This window comes from Marmota marmota, unplaced genomic scaffold, assembly GCF_001458135.2.
Source record: "Marmota marmota marmota unplaced genomic scaffold, marMar, whole genome shotgun sequence".
Taxonomy (NCBI): Eukaryota; Metazoa; Chordata; class Mammalia; order Rodentia; family Sciuridae; genus Marmota; species Marmota marmota.
The window spans coordinates 3,074,750-3,080,808 of NW_025999962.1; positions in this window are offsets into that span (position 1 = coordinate 3,074,750).

Below are 6,059 nucleotides of genomic sequence, written 5' to 3' on the forward strand. Positions count from 1 at the left end.
TGTGCGTGGATTTTCAATTTCTGAGAGCGGGAGGGTTTGTTAGGGAAGCAGGCCGGCTCCACATGGTGCTCCAACCACTGATACGATGTTTGCAAAAGAGAAGATTCATTCATGAGGCGGCGGCACGTGAAGAAGAGGGGCAGGTCTCAAATCCCCTCTCTGAGGATAGGACTTAGGGGCATTGATGGCCGCAGCGTGGGGAAAGGGGCCAGGAGGTTAGGCATTGGTGGCTTGTGCATGCATAACGCAGGTGCACCCACGGGTATCTGAGCTCACACGTTACAGGTGGTTTTTATGGGGAGAGGATGGGAGGACTGAGACTCGGACCCAAGGCCTCGTGCGTGTTAGGCAGGCACCGTACCACCTGCTACTCCATCCCCGGCCTCACGCTGGTCAAGTGGCCAAGAGCAGGTGAAGCGAGGCTGAAGGATTTATCAGGTTTTCCTCCTCCCAGGCTCCTCCAGGGCCTTCTCCCTGCCCTAACCAGGCTGGAATCAGGGCTGTCTCTAAGGGCTGCACAACAAGGGCTGTGGGCCTCAGGGGAGTCTCCGGGGCTTGACTCTGAAGCTCTCTAGCCCGGACCCACCCTTCGGTCGGTCAGCTCAGCCGTTCATTTCTCAGGTTATCGGCGCAGCCTAGAAAATCCAAAGCCACAGCTCCCCGTCTAGATACAAACTCCTTTGTTCCCAGCATCGTGAGGACCTATTGTGTCGGGAGAGGGATTCAAGGTGAGAGGAAGAGCCTAAGGGAGAGTGAACATGTCAAAGATGGAAGGAAACAATGATGCCAGTTTTATACAGACTCTTTCAGAAAACAGGAGGAGGGACTATTTCCCAGTCCACTTGGTAAGGCCAGCCTTGCCCTCTTCACCAAGACCAAAGGCTCTACCAGAGAGGCCATCGCACTTCAGTGTCCCTCGTGAATACAGACGAGAAGGCCCTTCATGAGGCATTACCAGACCAAGGCCAGTGTAGAAAGGGCAGCACGCATGGCCAGGGGGCCTCAGCAGGAACCAAGGTAGGTCCGACGTGCCAAAGTCGGCCACATGCCAAAGCTACCCACGTTGGCAGGAATCCGACAATCACTCCAGGGTACCCAGAAAAAGTATTTGACAAAATTCAGCCCATGATGAAAGCCTGGGCACACTGGAGAGGGGTGGTCCTGGAGGCCTGGTGGTGAGACATGCTCAGTGGTTGCTGAACAGCCAGGCTGTCCCAGCTGGGGCCATGAAGAACAGGCATAAGGGCTGAGGTTGTAGCCCAGTGGTACAGAGCTTGCCCAAGACCTGTGAGGCCCTGGGTTCAATCCTCAGTGCCACATAAAAATAAATGAATAAAATAAAGGCATTTTGTCCATCTATAACAATATTAAAAAGAAGAAGAAGAAGGCACAATCTCTATATATAAGTACTGATGTGGAGGGAAGTCTTCATTTCTCAGGAACAGTTGCTAGTGCCTGTAGAAGCTGACTGTTTAGTTCTTATAGAGAAACTGCCGCGTGGTTTTGCGGAGTGGCTGTACCACGTTACATTCCCACCAGCAGTGCACCAGGGTCAGTTTCCCCGCGTCTTCACCAGCACTGGGTGTTGGCCCTCTTTCCCATCTCAGCTGTTCGGGGAGGTGTGCAGTGAACCGTCCTCTGCGGCTTTAATTCACAGGAACTTGTCGGCTAATCTATGTGCTTATTGTCATCTGTTCTCTTGGGTGAAATGCTTCTTCACATGCTTTGTTTGCTTTCTAAGGGGGTTGTTGGCTGCGTCTGGTTGTTGTTTTGTTTACTGCTGAGTTTGAGAGGTCTGGTGTCAGTCCTTTGGAGGGTGGGTGGCTTGAAGACACTTCCTCCCAGTTGGTAGCTTTCATTCTCTTAGCCAGGTTTTTCATAGCACAAAAATTTTTAAATTTGGATGAGCTGGATTTATCCATTTTTCTGTTTATGAATAATGATTTGAGTGTCAGCTCTGATAATTCTTTGCCTTGTCCTAGATTCCAAAGATTTCCCCCTACTTTTTCTAAAGATTATACAGTTTCATGTTTTTCATCTGAGCCTGTGATCCATTTTGTTTAATTTTTATGAGGCCTGAGACTTTTTTTTTTTTTTTTGCCAGTGGGTGTCCAATTTAATTTTCTTTTTCTCTTTTTGGTTTGTACTTGATTTTGAACTCAGGGGCACTTAATCACTGAGCCACATCCCCAGGCCCTTTATTTATTTATTTTTGTATTTTATTTAGAGACAAAGTCTCACTGAGTTGCATAAGGCCTCATTAACTTGCTGAGGCTGACTTTGAACTTGCGATCCTCCTGCCTCAGCCTCCTGAGCTGCTGGGATGGATGTCTGATATCTCTAGTGCTATTCATAGAGCAGGCCTCTTTCCCCGGGACTGCTTTGGCAACTGTGTCAATCATCAGCTGGGGGTATTTGTGTAGGTCTAATCCTGGGTTCTCTGCTCTGTTGATTTGTCCCTGTGACTGCTCTTCTGCCAACAGCCGGCTATATAGTAAATCAAGTGACTAGATCCATTCCTCCTACTTTATTCTTCCTTTAAAAAATTGTTTGAGCTATTCTCATTCCTTTGCTTTTCCATGTAAGTCTTAGGATGCTCTTTCTAATTCTATGTATGATCTATTCTTGCTGGGATCCCGATGGGAATTGTGGTAAGTGTGTGCATATTTGGAGAGAATCGACAATCGTTTTGTCTTTCAGCTCAGGAACAAGGTGTGCGTCTCTCTTCACTCAATCTCTTAGGTACTGTCATCTGCGTGGGATAGTTCTCAGTAGACAAGTCCCATCCATGTTTAGTTAGATTTACATGTAATTCGTTTTTTAAAGTGATCATGAGGTTGTGTTTTTAATTTTGGTATCTACACATTTGTTGTGACTACATGGAAATAACGTGGAGTTCTCGATGTTTACTTCACATCCTTCAATCCTGCTGAACTCACTAGTTCTAAGTATGTTTTGCTGAATCCAAGGGATTTTCAACCAAGGAAACTGTATCATCTGCAAATAGGGTCAGTTTCATTTCTTCCTTTCCAACCTGTAGACCTTTGGTTTCCCCTTCTTGTCACGTTTACTGGCTTAAACTTAGAGCACTATTTAAATAAGAGGGGAGAGTGGACATCCCCGCTTTGCTCCCAATTTTAGGGAAATGTACCTCATTAAGTCTAGCTGTAGGGTTTTGTAGGTGCTCTTTATCAACTTGTGGAATTTCCTCTTTATTCTCATTTTCTAAGAATTTTTTTCCACACATAAGTTTGAATTTTGTCTAATGTCTTTCCTGCATCAATCGAGAAGCTCATAGGATTTTTCTTCTCTAGTCCATTAGTATGTTATATTGTTTTTCAAACACTGACCCAGCTTTTTGCCTCCAAAATAAAGTCCACATGGTCGTGTTGTATAGTTCCACACATTGCTAAGTTCTACTAGTATCTTGTCAGGATTTTTTCACCTGTGTTTAAGGGGAATATTGTTTTTTTGTTGTTTGTTTCACTATCTGTTTTTTATATTGTCTTTCTCTGGTTCGGGTATCAGAATAATGCTATGTTCATAAAGTGAATTGGAAAATATTCCCTCTCCTTCTGGTATCTGAAAAAGATTGGTTGAATTTGTCAGTTAAACCTTCTGGACCTCAAAAAGACTTCTTTCAAGGCATTTTTAAATTATATGATCAATTCCATCAAAAGTTACAGAGCTGCCCAGATGACCGGTTTCATATTGGATGAGTTGGGACCAGTTGTGCTGTCTCCTGTGTTTGATCTGTGTGTACAGAGCTGCGCATATTGGGCTGGGCACGTGGCTTAGTGGTTGAGTGGCCCTGAGTTCAATCCCCAGGACCAAAGGAAAAAAGAAAGAGAGGAGAGAGAGAGAGAGAGAGAGAGAGAGAGAGAGAGAGAGAGAAACAACAGAGCTGCCTAGTTTTCCCTTGTCATCCTTGGGAGCTCTGCATTTATTGGTAATCTGTATACTGTCTCTCTGTTTCCTTTGGCAGTGTCGATAGGTTGGCCAATTTTAAAGAACCAGCTCTTGGGGCCGGGGCTGTGGCTCCGTGGTAGAGCACTTGCCTTGCACATGTGATACCCTGGGTTCGATCCTCAGCACCACATAAAAAATAAATAAATAAAAATAAAGATATTGGGTCCATCTACAATTAAAAAAATTTTTTTTTTTTAAAAAGAACTAGCTCTTGGTCTAATAGATCCTCTGGTTTTGATGGTGTTGATTTCTGCTCTGTATTCTTCCTTCCGCCTACTGCCAGGGTGGCTTTTCTCTTCCTTTTCCATCCCTGAGGGGGAGTCCCTGACTATGGACTCGGGCTTTTCCTCCGTTCTAACTGGGCACTGACTGCTGTGAGTTTCCCTAGTAGCACGGCTTTTGTGTCTCAAAGATCTTGAAGCATTTTATCTTCATTTTTATTCAGTTTAATGTATTTTCCTTATTTCCCTCAAGACTTTCTCTTTGGTGTATGGATTACTTAGAAATAGGCTGTTTAGTTCTAAGTGTTGGAAATCTGTTTTCTTTCTGTTATTGATTTCTTATTGAACTCCATTGTGAGTAGAAAACATGCTTGGTATGACCTCAAGTCTTCACAGTGTGTGGAGGTTTCTTTTATGGCCCGGGAAGTGGCCTGTCTGGGTACACGTTCCCAGCCACGGGAAAAACACGAGGCCTGCCCTTCTGAGGTAGGTGTCTACAGATGCTGTTCAGGTCCTCTGGATCAGTGGGTGTTGATTTCTTCTATATCCTTATTGATGGTCTGTCTAGTTGTTCTATGAATTACCAAGACGGGGTTACAGAAGGCCCTACAAATATTTACCTACTTATATTTTCAGTTCTATCACTTCTTGGTTCACACATTTTATAGATTTTTTTTTTTCTTTTTTGTACCAGGGTGAACCCAGGGGCACTCAACCAATGAGCCATACCCCCAGCCCTATTTTGTATTTTATTTAGAGACAGGGTCTCACTGAGTTGCTTAGCACCTCGTCTTTACTGAGGCTGGCTTGGAACTCCCAATCCTCCTGCCTCAGCCTCCTGAGCGGAGCCATTGGGATTGCAGGTGTGCACCACTGCACCCAGCTACAGCTGTTTTTTTTATGCAAACATATTTAGGATTGCTATGCTTCTTGGTGGGTTGGCCTTTTTATCAATATTGATTGCTCTTCTCTGTCTCTAGTAATTTTATTTTATTTTTTTGGCTCAGAGTCTATTTTATCTGATATTGACACGGCTTTCCTTTGATATATCATTTTCCTTCCTTTTGTAGTTAACTTGCCTATATCATTGCAAGTTTCTTACAGATAGCATATAGTTAAATAGTGTTTTTTAATCCACTGCCAAACTGTGCCTTTTAATTACTATTTTTAGACCATTTATATTTAATGTAATTATAGGTTTGTTAATGCTGAAGTCTGCCATTTTGTCTTTTTGTTTTACATGCATTCTGTTTTTGTTTCTGCTTTTTTAAAAAAATATTTATTTTTTTAGTTTTAGGTGGACACAATATCTTTATTTTTTATTTTTATGTGGTGCTGAAGATCGAACCCAGTGCCTCATGCATGCTAGGTGAGCGCTCTACCACTGAGCCACAACCCCAGCCCTGTTTCTGCTTTCTTTTTCCTGTTATCCTGTAGATTACTTTATCCTTTCTTTTTTTTCTTCCTTCTTTTCTTTCCTGTGTGTGTGTGTGTGTGTGTATGTGTGTGTGTGTGTGTGTGTGTGTGTGTGATACTGGGATTTAACCCAGGGTCTTTTTACATGCTATTCAAGTGCTCTAACACTTAACCACCCCCCCACACACACACTCCTATATTTCTCCTTTTATTTTGAGACAGGGTCTAGCGAAGTTGTCCAGGCTGGCCCCAAACTTGTGAGCCTCTGACCTCAGCCTCCCACATAGCTGGAATTACTAGAATTTTAATTTAGCTATAAAAATGTATTATTTAGCAATTTTAGCAGTTGCTCTAGATTATATGTACATGATATATACAGAACTTATCTATCAGTATGATATTTACCAATTAAAGTGTAGAAATACTACCTCCCTTTAGGTTAATTTACCTTCT